General features: G+C 42.7%; 1 protein-coding gene across 6 annotated transcripts in view; it reads right to left on the reverse strand.

Annotated features, from left to right (window-relative positions):
• The window catches only part of JSRP1 (junctional sarcoplasmic reticulum protein 1), an 86,374-nt gene that overhangs the window by 59,875 nt on the left and 5,379 nt on the right, over positions 1–21,120 (reverse strand). For 5 of the 6 annotated variants that reach the window (XM_027853194.1, XM_027853189.1, XM_027853193.1 and 2 more), the window contains exon 2: positions 7,582–7,678. The gene's annotated coding sequence lies outside the window, so the exon portion shown is untranslated. Of the gene's footprint in view, positions 1–7,581; positions 7,679–12,963; positions 13,036–13,735; positions 13,865–21,120 lie in introns of those variants that run through there. The other variant, XM_027853186.1, reaches the window with a different exon arrangement.

Below are 21,120 nucleotides of genomic sequence, written 5' to 3' on the forward strand. Positions count from 1 at the left end.
AGTGCTTACATTCAAATATAAGGTATCATGATTATTATTCTATTACTTTCCTGACCTCAAACCTGAAGTGAGAGGGCCTTGGCTCAGGATGTGTTTCACTGAGGGAGATCACTTTGATACTGGAAGGCTTGACCACTGGAGGGAATTTTGTTCCCTACCCTCAGATGCCTGGCTCTCTGTGCCATCTTGGTGAGATGCTTGGTTCTTACAAGTTGCACGAATGCCAGCAAGGTGTTTTGATGTCCTTTGCCTTAAAGAGAAATGAACTTCCTGCACACAGGAAACATAGGCAGATATCTATGGCAAAAAAAACCAAAAACAAAACCAAGAGGAAGGAGAAACCAAGGGATACTTTTCAGTATGACTTTTTATAATTGCATATAATTGCCCATATAATTCAAGTATTCATTCATGACACACTAAGTCTAGACTGAAAATCAGGAGGCCTGGGTTGTAGTTGGGAACTCACCAGATGGAACCGAGAGAGCCAGAGTGAGCCCCGAACAACTGTTCGATCTTTGGTGACCAGCCTCCCTTTCCTTTGGTCTCTTCTTCCCACCCTCCTCCCTTATTCAGAGACCCCTTGGGCTCAGGATCTCAACCCTCTTACCACTAACAAGCCTTTCTTTCAAAAAAAGATCTGATTCAAAACAGTTTAACAGTGCCTGGGGAGGAATGATTTGCATTTTGCCAATGGCCTGTTGGTGCAGGAAAGGTCACCTTTAGAAAGGTGGGATTTTTGGCATCAACTAATCAGTTAATGGAGGAAGTACTTGGGAGTCCAGTGACCCACAGACAACAACAGTCTAGGCTCTATGGTAACTGTTTCCTCTGTCCTACACGAAGACAATGTTTAGAGAGACCAATCAGATGTCAGAACACTTTCTGGTGATTTGCCACAAACATCCTATGTGACTGGAAGCAAGTCTGAGCCTCAGTTCTTTCTCTATAAAATGAGAATATTGATTTCATTTTTTTTCTTGACTTGATTTTCTTTTCTTTTTTGGGGGGAGGTAAATAGTATTTTATTTTTTCCAATTACATGTAATGATAGTTTCCAACATTCTTTTTTTATAAGATTTAGAATTTCGTGTATAGAGCCCTCAAATCAGGAAGGCCTGAGTTCAAATGGCCTCAGACCAAACACTTGATACTTACTAGCTGTGTGACTCTGGGCAAGTCACTTAACCCCAATTGCCCCGCCCCCCCCAAAAAAGATTTTGAGTTTCATACTTTTTCTCCCTTTCTCCCTCCCCTCCCCCAAGCAGTCTGATATAGGTTATATACGTACAATCATGTAAACATATTTCTATATTAGTCATGTTGTTAAAGAAGAAACAGAATAAAAGGGAAAAGCCACAAAAAACAACAACAAAAAAGTGAAAATAGTATTCTTCAATCTGCATTCAGACTCCATAGTTCTTTCTGTGGATGTGGATAGCATTTTCTATCATTAATCTTTTGGAGATATTAGATCCTTGCATTGCTGAGAAGAGCTAAGTCTATCAAAGTTGGTCATCGCACAATGCGGCTGTTACTGTGTACAATGTTCTCCTGGTTCTGCTCACTTCACTCAACATCATGCAGATCTTTCCAGGTTTTTCTGAAGTCTGCCTGCTCATCATTTCTTATAGCACAATAGTATTCCATTACATTCATATACCACAACTTGTTCAGCCATTCCCCAATTGATGGGCATCCTCTCAATTTCCAGAGAATATTGATTTCTAAGGTAGGGACAAGCTCTGATATACTAAGTTTTGAATCCGAGGAATGCTAAGTAAACTGGAAGGTCATGCTCCTTAATCAGCAAATCACTGCTCCAAGATATCTCAATTACTGGGACACTCCCTCCTTGCACAATCCTTAGCTTTCTTCAAAGCCCAGCTCAAGTGGTATTTTCTACCTGAGGCCCGGCTTCATTTTCCCTATTAATAAAGTTTTCTCTCTCTAGAAACCTGGTATTACTTTGCATTTACTTCTTCCGGTACTCACTGTATCTGCCAGTGGAATGGAAGCCGCCCAAGGGCAGATGACTCATTCGTTATAGGTCTTTCTATTCCTAATAGCTGGCACAGTGCCTTGCAGGTAGTGGATACTAAGTAAATATTTGCTGAATTAAGTTGAATGCTGTGACTTCCCTCCTCTAAAGCACACACTATCCTTGCTAAAAAGACAGCCATCTTAAAAATGGGCTCCCCCCAACTCATCACCTTGTATCTAAAGTTCCTGGGGTTTGCCAGATTAGGTCAAATCTCATCTTGCCTGGGTTGGTCTCAGGACCAGGGCTGATGGCTCCTTTGAGAGGGTTTGCTCTTTGATAATTCTCAGAGCCTGGGATACAGTGAGATACAGTGACCACCCAAGGATTGTAGGGGGGTTGGGAGGGGACCTACACAAAGTAGGTGGTTAATACATGGAAGCTGAATTAAACGGAAGTAATTCAAAGAATTGCATTTCAGAAGTTCAGAGCTGGCTGCAGTTACTACTAAAAATGAGCTGAGGATCATCCAGAGCTCATGATCTTCTGTCCTGCCCCTCACAGGCTTCCTTCTCTGAGTGTTTTGTCCTCTGTAAAAGATTATCACATCAAAGAACTCACAGCTGGAAGGGTCCTTAGAGATCATCTCATCCAACCCCCTCTTTTACAGATGAGGAAACTGAGGCCCAGAGAGGAGCAGAGCCTTCCACAAGACTATGCAGCTAGTGAGCCCCAGAGATGGCATTCACGTCAACTAGCTGGACTCCCAAGCCAGCGCTCCTTCCTCTGTACCTATGGCCCACGTAGAAGAGATCTTTTTGTCCTCTGAGCTTGCTGGGGCACCTAATCTGGGTACCATGTATCCTTTAATGGGCACATGCCACCTCTTCAACTAGGTTGCAAGCTCCCTATGGGTAGAGGCCACATTTTGTTTACTGTTGCATCCCTCTAGGCAGAAAACACAGGGGATGATGGCACTCAGTTAATATCACCTGGAATCACTGACTGATTCCAAAATTAAGGGCAACAATCTCATCCCCTCACTAATGGATTTAAAGCTTTCCTTCCAGATAAGCTGCTGTCTCCATATCAACTGTTTGCTTAGAATGTACTGCCAGGGAGATCAAATGGGGAAAAGAAACCCCACTGGGCTGGAAGTGACAACCTATACCGACATCCTCCCAGCATATGATCCCACAGTGGCCACCACTGGCTGATAATGTCTGAAGACAGACACAAGCAATCAAAATTCCTGGGCCACACTGGACACGGAAGACAAATTCCAAACTGCTGGCAGGGTGAGGGGAATTCTGGGACGCAGAATCCTGGGACAATCCAGGATTCCTGCCTTACTCTTACACATGCAAAGGGAGACACAGACCTGTGCGAGGAAGCAGACCATTCGGTCCTCTAGCTACCTCTGCCAACTTACGGCAGATGGCCAGACGGATTTCCATTCTGGGTCCCCCCCCCCACCCCCCATGACATCTTTGCTAAGGCTGTGCCTCTGTCCTGGAACAACCTGCCCCCCAGCGATACCGAGCCCATCCATCCTGCAAAAGCCTACGTGAGACCTTCATGATGCCTTTCCGGCCTCCTCCCCAGGTCCTCAGATGGAAGGGATCTCTCCCTATAGTCCCCTTACAGGATTACCAGATTCTTATCTGTATCCCATTTACCTTTGGGCACTTTTTCCCCTCCTTTCTAGATGGCATACCCCTTGAGAACAGGGACTGTCTTCACAGACTCCTTACCTCTCTGTGGTAATGAGAGTGATTTATATCTAGGAAGCATCTAATACATGACTGAATAAATGTTCATTCTGAACAAGTGGATCAGGGAGACCCCTTAGAGTGCGCTGAGAATCCATTTAAAGCCCCTTCTAGGCTGGCCCCGTGACTCTGTAACTTGGATGCCATTCCTCCCAAGCAAGAGAGAGGGGAGGGATGTTCCTGTCTCAAAGAAACACCCTCCCTCCTCCCCACAGTTACATACACTAGTCATACATGAAGCAGGAGCCCAGAATTTACCAGACTGAACTGGGAGAGCCAGAGGGAGCTCCCAGCAACTGCTTTATCTCTGGGAATCTCAGCTTCCCTATTCTTTGGCCTCCTCTCCCTACTCTTTTCCCTCACTGGTGGAGACCCCTTCGAGCTAGTGATCTCAACCCCATTCCCATGATTAAGCTTTTCTCTCAAGAAGTCAGATCAAGAAAGGATCTGACTCAAAACAGTTTAATAGTGCTTAGTGATGAACTATGTGTGGGTTGTTGGCGCAGGAAAGCTGTTCTAATGGTGGGATTTCAAGCATCAACAATGGGGGAAGTATTTGGGAGGCTGGTGAACCACATTCAATGAGACTGTTGGCCCTCTGGTGACTGCTCTCTGTCCCACGTGACGACAGTGTTTAGAGAGATCACTGCAATGTCAGAGCACTTTCCGAAATGACCTGCTCGCCGCTAAGGCTCTCTGTTGAGGTGAGGGGGCATTTTTGTGAGAGATGGTTCACTAAAGCTCCTCCTGTTTAAAAAAAGAAGGGAACCAGGGAACACATCATGACTCTCTCAGAAGCCACAGAGGAACTAGACAAACCTGTCCATCCGTATGTCAAAGTGCACAGAGTTCTCATTTCAAAGCATCTTAAAAATACCTTCCACTAATGACGAATTCCTGATGTGACCTTGGGCAAATCACTAAACACCCCTGAGCCTCAGGATCTCCATCTGTAAAGGGAGGAGGCTGGACCAGAAGATTTCTAAGTGCCCTTCGAGGCTGCTGTAATACTCAGACTCTCTGGGCCTCAGTTTTCCCATCTGTGAAATGAGTAGTTTGGACTATATGATTTCAAAGGGCTGAAGTTCTGCCTCTCTATGGACATTTGCCCCGAGGAAGTGGTCAAAGTTCACTTGTATCTGCAACCATGTGAGAAACAGCAACCCCAAAAGAAAGGGCCAGACTAACAACACTGCCTTTCTGGATTAGATTTCTGGTAGCTAGAGTTGCACATATTTTCCCCAGAAGGTACTAATTTACCAAACAACAGCATGTCCTCTCTTCAAGAGAAAATAAGACACTGTAAGTACAACACGTTTCTGTATGCCGTGCTCTAATTTATCAACATAAAGTCCAAATGCTTCAGTGCCTTGGGTCCCGGCAGCGTCTGGGGCTCCTTGTGGCTAACCTGGGGCTGTTGTCACTTAGGGGGAGGAGCATCAGCCTATTGGGGACTAAACTGAAATCTCCAAATTATTTTGCCACAAACAGTCAAAAGTTACAAAGCTGAAATACTAAGACACACACACACACACACACACACACACACACACACCCATGGAACATTTGCATAGTTCTTTAAAATTCAAAAAGGGGCATTAGAGATAGTATCACATACAATCTTTACAACAACTGTGTGAAGTATACTTATCACTTGTTTCATCATCCCCATTTTACAGAGGAGGAAACTAAAGCTCAGTGAGGCTGGGCCAATTGCCCACAGTCACCCAGGTAGTATGTACATGTCAAAGATGGGATTCAAACTGACCTCACCTGGCTCCAAGCCTGGTGCTCTGCTCACTGCTCTAGGTCAAGGCTGGATCTGGGGCTGCCATTCTCTCCCCACATCGCCCAGACGGACCGGCACCTGGACTCATGACCTACTGACTTTGTCTGTCAGCAGGTATTTTTTGGATAGTCACTGCAGAAGGGCAATTTCTACAGTACGTGGCTGTAGAAATAAGAAGAGCTCAGGGGCAGCTAGGTGGTGCAGTGGATACAGCACCAGCCCTAGAGTCAGGAGGACCTGAGTTCAAATTAGGCCTCAGACACATAATACTCACTAGCTGTGTGACCCTGGGCAAGTCACTTAACCCAGACTGCCTCACCCCCCCCCCCCCAAAAAAAAGAAAGAAAAGAAAAGAAAAAAGAAGTAAGAAGAGCTCAACAGGCATCCCTTTGGGGAAAGTGCACACACAGCCTCTGAATGAGCCCAGGCTGCTGTCTACCACAAAAGATCTTCATTCATATTCCTCCAGTAACGCCATATGGCTGCACACCACAGGATGGCATGATCTCCAAGAACCATAAGTGCATGTGATCCAAGGGGCAATGGAAAGATGTACCATGAGGGCATGCAGCATATTACCAATGATGCCTTGCATGCCAGGAGTAATATCAATGACTTTGTCATGGAGGCTTAGGACCAGAAAAGGAGAATAAGGCAAAGGGAAGGACGGCTGACACCTCATCCCAGGCCTGCACTAGTGTCTATGGGAGATTAAGGGAGCCAGAGGAAGGAAGGCCTCTGGTGCCCTGGGCAGATCCTCTGGGGAGGGCACAGCACGAGAAGGGAGGGGCGGCGATTTACCTTGGTGGGAAAAGGACCTGTGCCCCAGAGGTCTCAGAGCTCTCAGCCCTGGGCTCTAGCTTAGGCTCTGCCACTAATCCAGTGTATGCTCAGGGGCCCCTCCTTTCCTGCCTCTGGACCTCCACTTCCCCATCTGCAAAATGAAGCTACAGAACCCGGGTGATGGCTGCAGCTCATTCCCACTCTGATATTTTATGTCCTATGCACTAAGGTCCCTTCCAGGTCCAACAGTGTAAGATCCCACTATCAGCGGCTTCTTTCAGGCCACAGAAATCTTAAAAATTGTGAACATATCACTTCAGCTATCGAGGTATTGTAGTGGATGGATGGTGGGATCAGAGGCAGGAAGACCTGGGTTTGAATCCTGCCTCAGACACTTACCGGCTGTGTGACCACAGGCGAGTCACTTCAATGCTATGTGCCTCAATTTCCTCTTCTGTAAAATGGGGGTAATAATAGCCCCTACCTCCCAGGGTTGTTGTGAGAATCAAAAAGAGTTAATACACATAAAGTGCTTTGAGAACTTTAAAGCCTTACACAGATGCCGGCTAGTAGTGCCATAGGCAGCCCACCAATAATCCTTATCCCTCATTCTGAACAATGCATCCTAAGTTAAACAGTCTCCTCTACCTGGGAGGTTTGTTCATTTTGTTTATGGGAAAAGGTGCTCATTAATGACATTATCACAGCCTTGATCTGCTGGGGGAAGATAACTATACATTTTAATAAGCTGTTCTGAGAAATGAACAGATAGAAATGACTCTAAACATGTTCTCTGCAGATGATTTTGCCCAAGCTGCCTGGCACAGACTCCTGGCATCCGGTCTTGATAATATTTTAAGTGAAATTAAAGAATTGCAAAAGTAAGTGTGAACTGTGAGCTTCCTCATCACTCAATAACCTCCCCCTCAGGTACCTGACTCATTACCTTACACTAAGTCCTGGAGCAAAGCAGCTCAGAGATCAAGGGCACCTCTCTTGGATGCCAAGTTAAAAAAAATCTCTGTGGAAGGGAGAAGGAAGAAGGGGGCACCTTGTATGGGGCAGTCCCCTCATTGACACTGTATTTTCCTCTGCTCTCAGGTCCTTCCCCACCCCCACACTCCATGGTCTCCATTCCAAGGTTTTGTGTAGTTCTAAGACACTGACTTGATGCACTGAATGCCTATCATTCTCTGTCTGGATCAAGCTGTGGTCAGGCCTCTCTCGTTTCAGGGGCCCAATAATTAACTCCTTACCTGGGGACACCTTAAGAAGACCTCTGGGAGGTACTTTAAGGCTGATGCAAGTCTGGTGAGGCTTTTCTTCTTTTTTGTTGGTTTTTCCTCAAGCCTCCTTAAAGAAGGAAAAAGAAAGAAAGAAAAACAGTTTAATTCAAAAGAACGAAACAGGACTTCTTTTTAGGGGGACAGGTTAGATCAGATGGTCTCAGAGGTCCTTCTCAACCCTAACATGCTCTGATTCCCTCCATATTCTTTTGGTTTGGATTACATTGTGAGGTATTTCTGATGCTTATTGTGCAGGCCTTTTAAAAGCCTAGAAACCACACTAGGTACAAATGTGTGACTTCCAAAGGGAACAGATTACCAAAACATCTGAAATAAGGTCATTCAAATGCAGCCTCAGTCTCCCCTCTGAGATTAGCCCCACATGATTAATTATTTATTGGACATTTCAAACCAAATGTCTCACAGGCACGTCAAACTCAACATGGCCAAAACAAAACTCATTATTTGATTATAATTATTAACTCTTCCCCACCTCCAAATCCTTTTTTTTTTTTTAAGTAAGGCAATCAGGGTTAAGTGACTTGCCTAAGGCCACACAGCTAGTACATGTCAAGTGTTTGGTCTGAGGCCAGATTTGAACTCAGGTCCTCCTGACTTCAGAGCCGCTGCTCTATCCACTGCACCACCTAGCTGCCCCTCAGGGAGCTTTTCAAAATGAAAAGTACTATAATATTTGGAGCAGCATTTTGTTTTCTACTTAATGTGTGTATTGATATATTTTATTCTTTACATCACCTTCATTTTTGAACATATACTCCTCCTCCACTCAATAAGGTATCCCTTATAACAAGGAAAAGAGAAAGAGAAAAGCAGTGCAGCAAAACCAACCCAATACGTCAACCGTCTCTGATAGGAGATACAATATTTCTCCTCCAGATATCTCCCACATCGGGAACGAAAGGAAGGAAGTGCTATTTCTCCACTCTTCTCTTGATCGTTATAAGGTCATAGTGTTCTGGTGTTTCGTTCTCTTTATACTGTTGTAGTCACTATGTATGTTGTTTTCTTAGTTCTGCAGCATTTGTTCTGTATCAGTTTATGTGTCTTCTCACACTTCTCTACATCCCCATTGGTTGTTTCTTGTGACACAGTAAGATTCCACTACATTCACATACCACAGTTTGCTCAGCCAATCCCCAATCACTGGGCATGTAGTTTGTTTCCAAGTCTTTGCTGTCACAAAAAGTGCTGCATAGCACAAAGAGCTGGGAACAAAGTACACAGATGACTATCAGCTGGGAATGGATCATACATTGTGGTATATGAATTTAATAGAACAGATGAATGCAGAGAAGCATAGGATGAACTGATGTAAAGTAAGGAGAACCAGGAAAGTAATATGCACAATGATTACAACAACATAAATGGTGATGTCAAAACAAAGCATGTCATGAAAAATATATTTTTTAAAAATTATGCATACCACAAAGAGCTGGAAAGAAAGGAGAGAGTTAACCATCAACTGTGATATGGCTAAATTGTGGTATATGAATGTAATGGAATATTATTATGCTATAAGAAACTGAAAACATGAATTCAGAGACGCATGGGAAGAATCATATAAGCTGACTGATACAAAGTGAATAGTATACACGATGACTATGACATTGAAAGAAAAAGGAAGCTAAACGTCCCAGAGAAGATAGGAAGACATGCATTTTTTTCTCCTTTCACTGGAGAGGTGGGGGACTATAGATGAAGAACATTGTATACCCTGCCTAATGTGCTGGGTCCATTGGTTTTGCTAAGCTTTTTTGTTACAGTGCTTCCCTTGCTCACTGAAGGATCAGGTAGGCACTGCATGGTCTATCAGGAAATTATTAAGATGGAAAAGCAAAAGGTACCAATACAACTTTTTTTTTTAAAATCACCTAGAGTGATTCCAAAAAGCCTCCAGTCTCTTTCCTCTCCCATCCATCCTCCATAAGGGCTACCAAACTGACGTCCTTAAAGGTCAGGTCTGGCCTGTCAGTCCTTTGCTCTGTTCCCTCTTGCCCTAAGATACCATAGAAGCTCTTCTGCTGGGCATGCAGAAAGCTCCACGATCTGGCTCCAGTCTGCTTTTCCAGGATTACTTCAGTCACTCCTCGTCACACACCCCGTGTTTAGCCAAACTGGTTTACGTGCTGTTTCTCGCACGTGGCGCCCCATCTCTTCTTTCTGTGCCTTCGCACACAGTATCTTCCACATTCTGAATGTACCCCCTCCTCTACCTTACAGAATCCCCAGCTTCCTTCAAGGCGCAGCTCAAGTGCTTCTCCTACCAGAACCCCATTTTGTTTCCCCCAGTTCTCAGTGCTTTGCCCTCTGGAAATCACTTTATATTTACTTAGTATATATCTTGTATTTACTTATCTGCGCACAGATTGTTCCCTCAGTCAGAATGTAAGTTCCCTGAGGGCAGCGTCTGTTGTTTTTGTCTTCATATTGCCAGCAGCTAGCACAGTGCCTGCGACATAGCAGGCGCTTTACGAATGAATGAATACATCTACTGAAACACTAAAAGGGAACTGAACCATAGCCATTGACACTCTTGCTATAAATGATGTCTGCAGGTAGAGAGGACCAGCAAGAGTGAAGGACACGAGAGGCAGCTCAAAGGCTACACTTGTGCCTCTGAACACCTGAAGACATTTCTGCCAACTGGAAACATGTCCACAGGTTCTTCTTGGAGAGATGTGCAAAGAAGCTGATGAAGCATGTTTCATCACAAAGATGAAACAACGGCAAGGAATCATTTCACACAACGCTTTGTCTTCTCAACTTGAAGTCTTCATGACACTGTGTGTGTCTCACACATACACACACACTGCATAAGCAAACAGGTTACCACGATAGTAACTCTAGTTTATGTGCCAAAATCCGTTATAAAGATCAAATGGAGAAATTCTATAGAGAATCTGACCAGATCCTCAGTCATCCCATACTTTGATCCTTAGTAACCTCACTGCAAAGGAGGGGCACAGGGCTGGAAAAATGGTTTGGGGAGCTATAAATGAGATTGGCTACAACTTTAGCCAATGCGCTCTCATTAGTCTGCTCAATTTTCTTTCAATGATCTTGTGTGTCAATGTTCTTTGAACAATGAGGTGCCTGGGATTGTGCATGGTAATTCAGACATGGTGTAAGGAAAGCAGAGTACTGCTTGATTGGCACCTCCATTCTTTTGAGTTCTACGACTTTCAACATAGCTCAAGATCTCATGAACTTTCTGGGTTGCTAGATCACACTGTTAACTCATATTGAGCTTACATTCCTCTAACGTCTTCATATTCTTTTCATTCAAACTGTGGTCTTGTCATCTGGTCTTCCTCCTCCTCCTCCCACTCACTTCGACTCTACCTGTAACATTGATTTTTTGAAAGATTTCCGGGGGCAGCTACGTGGTGAAGTAGATAGAGCCCCAGCCCTGGATTCAGGATGACCTGAGTTCAAATCCGGCCTCAGATACATAACACTTACTAGCTGTGTGACCCTGGGCAAGTCACTTAACCCCATTGCCTAACCAAAAAAAAAAAAAAAGAAAGAAAGAAAGATTTCCTATCAGTGGTGAAAGTCTCCTTGTGTTCCCATTCACAGAAGATAATAAATTAATTGCATCAAGCCCTCAATTGAAATCCAGGTTCATTTGAATGAGATGGGCTTTGCTAGCCATACAAGAAATACGAAATTTTAAAATGTACATTGCCCAGATTATGGCCTATAACTGCACAGGCAGCCCATGGAGATAATGCTTTAGTGTACATATATATACACACATACATGACCCTTGGAAAAATACTGCAGATAGAAAATGAACTTGGTCCACAACAGAACAGACAATCAGGCAGGATCATATTTGGGAAAATACTCAGTACTTCTAAGGATCCAAGCTGCTCACTGCTTACAAAAGCCCATCTAACACCAATAATATTCCAGGAATGCTAAATGGCTACGGAACACAGAGCCTCATAATCTCAAAAGAATTAAAGCTGATGGTGATAAAGGAAAGGCATCTGGTGGGTGTAAGCAAGCTGCAACATATTGTTAATGAGAACTTTCAGGCAAGAGAATATCTTCAAAGGAAGAATGGACAAGGAGATGGGCTAGTCATGTGGTCAGAGAGATGACCAAAGGACAGTCACCGGTACTCGTGAGAGAGTAAAACAACCAAAGGCAGATCTACCACATGTTGACTGCATCTTCCAAGGAGGTTTACAGGAAGACATTGACCAGAATCACATAGAATGTCTGTATGGATTGCTATTTGCACTGGTAGAGGGAAGACTACATGAGTGAAAATCACGGATTTATTGAAGTATTGAGGCCTAAGTAGGAGGTTATCTGTGGGAATGCTATTTCCCCTACTGAAAGGGAGGCTCTATTTTTATTTTTGTCTTTGTATCCTTAGTGCCAAGTATAGCTGCTGTTCATCCTTTGTTTTCAAAAAGGACCAATGACATCACAGGGTGATGTCTTGCCTTGTGCACAAATTGGATTTCAGTGAGGCAGAGCTGCACAGAGTCCTTAGCCTCATTCTCTCTCCCAGAGTCACTGCTGTCCAGTGGCAGGGCAGAAGTCAAGACTGCTGATGGCCCTGGATGCAGTGGATGACCTTGGTGGCATAGACATCTGACCAAGCTCTAAACGCTACACAGTGTCTGCAGCAGCCGCTTTCATGGTCTGGTGGAGAAGTTTTTTCTCATCCACCTATTCCACTGGGGGAAATTTTCACATGCTTGGAGTAGACTTACCCCTAACTCACTGATGGGTTTGAGGCCTGTGGGTTACCATCAACGTGGTTCAGTCTATCTGGCAAGACAGTTTACCAGGGTGTGGCTGCCGTGGCAGTTAGGTGGTGCAGTGGACAGAGCACTTGGGAGTCAGGAAGACCCGAGTTCAAAACCGACCTCAGACACTTATTAGCTATGAGACCCTGGGCAAGTCACTTAACCCTGTGTACCTCAGTTTCCTCATCTGTAAAATAAGCTGGAGAAGGAAATAGCAAACCACTCCAGTGTCTTTGCCAAGAAAACCCCAAATAGGGTCACAAAGAGTTGGCTATGACTGAAATGACTGAACAACAAGGCCACTGCACACGCTAGTTTCTTGGAGCCACAACCACACAGTAGGCTTGCTGAACTGAAATCAGTGTTATAGGATTTCCTTTTTTTTTTTTTAATTTTCCTCAACTTTATTTTTATATTATGCTAATATCTTTCATGTAGCATACCAGAGACAGGTCTGTAATCCAGTTAAACTACAGCTTCCTAGAATTAACTACTTTACTGACAGCTTTCATGAAATCTTCCTGTGCTACAAAATTGTGATCAGCACAAACTGCAAACGTACCTGTTTCAGGGCAAATGTTTCTCAGTTTTGCTCCATTTGAGTCATCTGAAAGCTTCACAACTGCTTTATGATCTGTTTCAGATAAGACCTGCATGAATCTTTAGTTTGCATAATCTTGCTCATTCACTTGGTAAATCAACATGTATTTTTCTATTTAATCTTCCGAGACCAACAAAGCAGGATTCAGTGTGTCTGGTTTGTATGTAGTCATCGTCATTTTTACTGTGTAGAATATTAAATCTGTCTATCTGATTCAGAATCTTTAGTATGTGTAATTCTGCTCATTTGTTTGGTAAATCGACATGTATTTTTCTATTTAATCTTCCGAGACCAACAAAGCAGGACCCACTGTGTCTGGTTGGTATGTAGCCATGATCATTTTTACTCTGTGTAGAATATTAAATTCATCTATCTGATTCAGGAACTCCACTAAAGTTTTCTGAATTTCTCTAACAGCTGAAGTACCCTCAGAAAAACAACAGTCACCAATAGCATCTATTTCCTCCATATAAATGATGCACTGCTGATGATCCCTGACATAAATGAACATATTTCTGATCAAACAAACACTTTCACCAATGCACTCTACAATAGACCTAGATACAACCTTTAAAAAATTCCAATCCAGCTGAATAGCAACAGCTCTTGCTAAGACTATTTTTCTTATTCCTAGTAGTCCACATAGCAATAATCTTTTGGAGGTACTGTTTCTACACACTGGAGTAACTCAGGGGAATTCTATTATATCTTACCACTCTGATTTTAGACAGACCTCCAATTTCAGAGGAAGAAACATTCCCAGGGGCCTCACAAAACGTTGCAAGCCGGTAGATCAAGCTCTCTTGATAACTATATCATGATAATGTAGTCACAGCCAGAGGACTCTTGTTCCTGGCTTCAGCTTACTTTTGTTGAGCTGATATTGACAATCTACAACATATCTTGGTCCATCTGATGCTTTAATAATAAATTTTCTGCCATTAATCGTTTAAGCACTTAACTTGAAATCTGCCCAACACTTTGTAAGACCTTCAGATCATTTTCTGACTTTGTATGTTGCTTGGTAAGCTTTTTAAATTGTTCCCTTAACTCTTTGAGGTGCTCACTGAACTCCTCCTACTGAAGCAGCTTCTTTAGGAAGTCAAGAAGAGCTTATCTCTCAGTCTGCCATGATGAGATGCTGTTCATAGAGGATGCTGGAATAGCCATGGCCGCCAGGGGAAGGATGTGACAGGATTTCTTCAAAGCCAGAGATCACTTGCAATTGGAAAGCTCAGGGTAAGGTCCATGAGCTAATCACTGAAGCACAAGGTGGAAGAGACACTCCTGGGAGGGAGAACAAAATCAAAGTGCAGAGGTGAAAAAGCCAGGAGACCATTTTGGCTTGAATGACACATGGTTGGAAACCAAGAGGCCAAATAATGAAGGACCTTGAACTCTGGCCTATGGAGGTTGCATCTCTCATTCTGACAACAGGGAGTCATTGAAAACTTTTGAATAAGGGAGGGACGTGAACAAAATAGTGTTTTAGGAAGATTTATCTGGAAATGTGTACAGAATGAATTAAAGCAGGAGAACCTGGAGTCAGAGTCCAAGTGTGGGAAGAGTTAATGATGACACCAAGGTTTCAAGCCTGAGTGACAGAGAGAATAGTACTATCATTTCTTACATACCAAATCATAAAATTTTTCAAAGATTTAGAAGTTGAAGGAGTTTCCATCATCACATTTTCAAAACAAACCAAGCCAAACTCCTGAATTGGACTATTTTCTTTTAAATCATTTATTTTCAGGGTACTTCATTATTATATTTAATGTCATTTAATATACAAAAAATCTAAAATGTTCTTCCAGAATAGCACAGAAGGCCATCATAAAAGGATAAAAATCAGAAGTATTTAAAAGTATTAAAAGTATTTAACCTCAGAGGTAGAAATAGAACAGGTTTGCCTGCAAAGCAGAAATCTTCCTCAAACTGGAGGTGGCTAAGCAATGTTGAATGGACCACTTATGAGGGATGCTTAAGAGGGGATTTTTGTATTGGGTAAGAAATTGGATTAGATAATATATTTTTATGCACACATATGTATATAAAATATTATATACGCACACATAACAAAACAGGAGACAGGATTGATCTTGTCTGCAAAATGGCCTGGCAATGGAGAGGGCCCAACTACAATGAGAGGTGAGCAGTGATCCCATACCTCACCTCCACTTAAGATGTAAGAGTCAGCCTGGGAAGCCGCCAGTGCCAGAAGAGAAGGAGCGGACTTTGGCCTTCTCCACATCAAGAAAAACACCCTAGTCGCCTGAGGGGACTCCCATACCTTGTTCTATTCCTGTCTTTTTTGAGAAGGGCCTCAACAAGATACAACATCTCTATCTTTCAGGAGGCTAGACCTCAAGGCAAGACTACAAACAGCCTAATCTTGTGCCTCTCTCAATAGACTTTTCTCCAACCACTGATGTTTTGTCTGGATTCAACACTCAGTGGTTGGCATGCTCCTATTCCCTTATACTCATCCTAGTCTAGCGATCCCGAACTCCCAGCAGCTAATGTATAAACCTTATTTTCCATGTTCAACTCCAAACTCCCTTAGGTCTACCTCCCTCAACTCTACCCATTCAATGACCCACTGTAGATCTGCCCACCCTTCTCATCATGCCCTCTGGAATGCCTGCTCCATGATTAACAAATTTCCTTTCCTCTTAAACCTCTTTCTTCTTCACTTTCACCTTCTGGTCCTAAGTGAGACATAGTTACCTCCCAGCAACACTGCTTCCCTCACCATCCTTTCTAATACTGGTTACAACTTCTCTCATATTCTTTTCTCCCCACCCCCACCCCCACTCAGTGGTCATAGTGGTGGACCACTGCCACTTCAAGACTCTCCCTTGCCCACCTTGACTAAACAAGCTCTCCTCCTCTGAGGTTCATGCCAACCAAATTTATCACCTAATCCAAATCCTGGTAGTTATTTATAGATAACCTCCCATTTTCCTGCTTTCTTCAATGAGTTCAGTGCTTTGTTCACAATCTTTCCCTCCTCATCTTCTGCCTTCAGAATAGGGAACTTGAACATACACTGATTCTCCTCAAATACCCCAGCATCCTGGTTCCTCAAACTACTCAACTCCCATGAACTATTTCTCCAGTTCATTTCAGCTACACTCAGAGATGGTGACATGATTGATCTTGCCACCACCCACAAGTGTCCACATCTTTTCTCATGAACTTTGAAATTCCTTTAAAACATCATAAGCTTTTATCCTTCTCTCTTTCTTTGTGCCTTATGACCCCCCCTAACCCTGCTCTTCATCACTGTGACATCCATTTCCTTCACCCTCCAGGTTTTCCCAGGCCGCTACAACCATCATGACCATTCGCTCAGAGCTCCCTCTTCTCTATCCTCCTCATACCACTCGGACATCTTCTTCTACCATCTCCTCTTTCACTCCAGTTTCAGACAAAGAAGTGGCCTTTCTTTCTCTTTGCCAAAGCAAACCCCTCTCTATACTCATGCCATTAATTTCATTCCTTTATGGCTTTTTCAGAAAATTGCTCCTGGTGTCATCCTCACTCTCACTTATTTTCACCTTCTCCTTATCTCCTGGCTCCTTTCTTGCAGCCATGCTGCCCCCCCCCCATTCTCACTCATTCTCTCCAACCCTGCTAGTTATGACCTTTTACCTCTCCTCTGCTTCCTGCCTGAACTCCTTGAGGCAGACATTTACAATTGTTATTTCTACTTCCTCTGCTCTTACTTTGTCCTAAACTCTTTGCAATCTGTCTTTCAACTTTACAACTCAACTGAAACTCCCTCTTTACAGCCACCAATGATCTCTTATCTGATGTCCTTTCCTCAATCCTGATTTTCCTCAACCTCTCTTTGGCATCTGCAGTATAAATCTCTTCCCCTCTCCTGGATGCTTTCTCCTAGGTTTTGGGACACTGCTCTCTCCTGGTTTTCCTTCTATGTGCTCAATTGTGCCCTCTCAGTCTCCTCTGCTGGTTCTTTCTCCATGTCATGCCCTCTAACCAAGGCTGTCCCCTTGTCTTTTCACTCTACACTATTTTACTTGATCTCATTAGCTCCCATGGGTTCCAGATCATCTCTCTGCAGATGATTCCCACATATATGCATATTTACATACATATACACGCCCATATTACATATATGCATACGTATATACATATAGAAATGTATGGACATATATATTTGTATGTCTATATGTGTCTATATATGTATATGTATGTGTGGTGATGCCTTGACACATGGGTGAACTGGATTTAAGTGAGGCAGAGCTGCACAGAGTTGTGTAGCTCTCTTCCAGAATCACAGAAATCCAGTGGCAGGACAAAAGTCAAGATGGCTGATGACGGCCCAGGATGCAGTGGATGACCAAGGCATCTTCCATGTCTGACCAAACTCTAAATGCCCCATAACACCTGCTTCAGCCACCTTCATGGCCACTGGAACAAATTGTTCTCATCTACCCTCTCTGCTGGGAGACGTCTTTACATGCTTGGGGTAGACACCCCCAAACTCACCCACAGGTTTGGGACCTGTTGGTTACCCTCAACCTGGTTCAGTCTGACTGCCACGACAGCTTACCAGAGTGTTGCTGCTGCACATGCTGCTGCTCCTTGGAGCCACAGGTGAGAATTAAGTGCCAGGTGGACAGCAAAGGTGGATGAGCAGCTCTGGAAAGGGCTCAGCATCCCTCACACCAGAGGTGCTAGTCCTCCTGAAAACCCCATACACTGTATGTGTGTGTATGTATATGTCTATGCATATGTCTACATAGACATACACACATCTCCCTAGTTTCTCTGATGAGCTGTAGTCATACATCTCCAATTGCTTCTTGAACATTTCAAACTGGGTATCCCATAGGTATCTTAAATTCGTCCAAAAAAGATCTCATTATCTTTTCCCCAAACCTGCCTCCTTCTCAACTCCGATATAACTGCTGAGGACACTGCTGTCCTCCCGGTCACCCAGGCCACAACCTCAGGATCACCAATGAATTCTCACTTTTACTCATCCCACATATTTAATCCATTGCCAAATCTTGTCATGAAGGGCTTTGAATGCCAAACTGGATTTTTTTTTTTTGGTGAGGCAATAGGGGTTAAGGGATTTGCCCAGGGTCACATAGCTGGCCAGATTTGAACCCAGGTCCTCCTGACTCCAAGGTCAGAGCTCTATCCACTGTACCACCTAGCTGCCCCTCAAACAGGATTTTATTTCTGATTCTGGAAGTGACACAGAGTCACTGGAGTTTATTGAGTGGGAGGTGTGGGGTGACATAGTTAGACCTGTTCTTTAGGAAGATCACTGTGACAGCTGAGTAGAGGGTGCTGGATAACTCTGAAGAAATAAAAATTAAAGAAATGATTTGTTATTTAATAAATGTATTTGGGAAGACTGGTTGGCAATTTGGTGGGAAAAGGATTTAAATCCATTTCTTACACCACATACAGGAATGAATTCCAGCTAGACAAGAGACTTAAAATATAAAAAAGGAACTATAAAAAGATTGAACATAGAATGAAATATTTATCCCATTTGTTCAGGAAGGATAGATTTTCCTTGATTTACCAAAGAGAAGCAATTATTAAAGACACAAATAAACATGTTTACATTAAAATAAAACATTTCTGTATAACAAAAACTATATAATTAAAATAAAAACAACAGATTAGGAGAAACTATAACAACATGTCAGTTTAAAACATTAAAAAATAAAGAACTATTAAACTATTAAATTAGTTAAACTAAATAAAGGAATTATTAAACTATTAAAAGTCACAGTAGTAACTCCCAAGTATTCAATGGAGAAGTGGTTAAAAAAATGTGAACAGAGGATTGAAACACAAATTGTTAGTACTCACTTGAAAAAATGTTCAACCTGACCAATAACTAAAGAGATGCAAATTAAACCAACTTTGAGATACCACCTCACAAGTAAAAATGATTAAAAGCAACAAAATGCAATGCCAATAAGAGTTATAGAGAAGCAGCTGAATGAGAGCAAAAAACCAAAGGGATTTAGGGAGTGAATGAAAAATTATTATATAGGGTTATTCCATATGTGTGTATGTATATATGTGTGTGTGTGTGTATATATATATATGTATATGCCTTCATAGACACACATCTCCCTAGTTTCTCTGCTGAGTTGTAGTCACACATATCCAATTGTTTCTTGAACATTTCAAACTGCAAGTTCCATAGGCATAGTGTAGTTTAAGTGTTAACAATCTGTACTAAGACTTTTGGGATGCCCTGTATTTTGTGCATTTAAATGAACTAATTATATGTAAATTATTACTAAGCAAATTTAGTTGGATATATTGATGTTCAATATTAAATTTTCAATAAAAACTTAAAGAAAAAATGCTTTATCTGTCAGAGAGGTCATACTCACTGCCAGCAAAACTCCAGGGTACAACAAATTTAGATTAAAACATAACTGGGAAATGCTTAACAAAATAAATAAAAATATAATCCAGCACAGGTAATGTTAATTTGTGCTTTTCTAAATCAATATGCAGCCTACACGGATGTTTCCATTTGAGTTTGACTCTACTGCTCTATATCACTGCTGCCAAATGGTCATTCAGCCTCCAGCTAGGGAGCGCCCGCCCCATCCCAAGGCAGTTCATTTCACTTTGGACAATTCTAATAGCTAATCTTTTCAATATGTCTCAAATCTGCAGCTTCCACTCTCTACCCACCTCTAAAGCTATACAGATCAAGTCCTCTCTCTTCTGCCCCCTCATCTGACACCTGAGGAAACTAAGGCATAGAGAAGGTAAGGGGCTTGTCTAGGATCACACGGCCAATAGCGTTTAAATCAGCATTTGAACTCAGGTCTCTCCTGACTACAATCTATACACTCTACACAAATTGTCACCTAGCTGCCTCATGGAGCTTTCTCATCTTTGTCTCTCACCTCGTGCCTTTAACAAAGGAGGATGAGGATGGCAAGTAGCACTGTAATCTCATTGGTACATAGTGGAAACTCCCAAGTGGGGAAACTCCTACTGCCAACATAGGTCTGACCCTGCTCTGCAGCTTATAGTCTAAAAGAGCCACCAGAGTAGAGGTTTTATAAATGTTTGCTGAATTGGATTGTTTGTTAAAGACATAGCACCTCGCTGCTGATAAAGCGCTTTGCTCACACACACAAATCTCTGGAAATGGGCAGAATGTTAAAAGATTTTTATTTTTGACAAATGGGGAAACTAAGATTCAAAGAGTTGAGATGATTTGCCCCAGGTTGCCCAAGTACCAGCTAGAAGGTTGGTACACAAACACTGGCCTTGGGACTCCAAGTACAAGGCTATTACTCCTCCTCTAAAAAAGACCTTCACTTCCTTATAGAAAATAAGCCTCTTCTCTCTTCTCCAACTTCCTACTGGCATGTGGCTGCCACAGAGTGAGCCTTTTTATTTTTTCTTTTTGGTGAGGCAATCAGGGTCAAGTAATTTGCCCAAGGTCACACAGCTAGAAAGTGTCAAGTGTCTGAGGTCATATTTGAACTCAGGTCCTCCTGACTCCAAGGCTCTATCCACCACGCCACCTAGCTGCCCCTCAGAGTGAGCCTTTTAAATTTTCTACTGGCAGGAGAAAGGATGGGTAAACATTCTGTATCAGCCTCACTTTAAAATTCAAACTGAGACAAGGTGAAAGCTAGTCACATCTTTATTTTGCTGGAGCCTTCCATCATCCCAGAATTTCTACTAACAAGTTCTTGCAGTAGTTCTGTATGACAAATGTCTCATGGCTCTTGCTCTTGACAAACAAGTAAATGTCTCCATCCCTATTTCATAGGTAGACACACAGAGAACAAAGGCATCTTTCTTGTAGACAGGACCAGCAAAGCTGGTAAAGAATTATTTTTTATCTTTTGTTACAGGTTCTGGAGCATGCCTCCTGGTCGTCAAGAGTCATGTTGCAATCTTTCTAGACTGTTTTTCTTTTTGCATATATTATAAAACCTCTATGATGTGCCTAACTATACCACAGACCTGCTTAGACCCACCAAAGGTCAAATCATGCTCTCTGTATACAAATGGACTCCTGCACAAAGATGCCTTTTTCCCACTGTAACATACGAGGCTCATAAATCAGGTATCATCCTA

This window comes from Vombatus ursinus, unplaced genomic scaffold (genome assembly GCF_900497805.2).
Source record: "Vombatus ursinus unplaced genomic scaffold, bare-nosed wombat genome assembly UNPS02009918.1, whole genome shotgun sequence".
Taxonomy (NCBI): Eukaryota; Metazoa; Chordata; class Mammalia; order Diprotodontia; family Vombatidae; genus Vombatus; species Vombatus ursinus.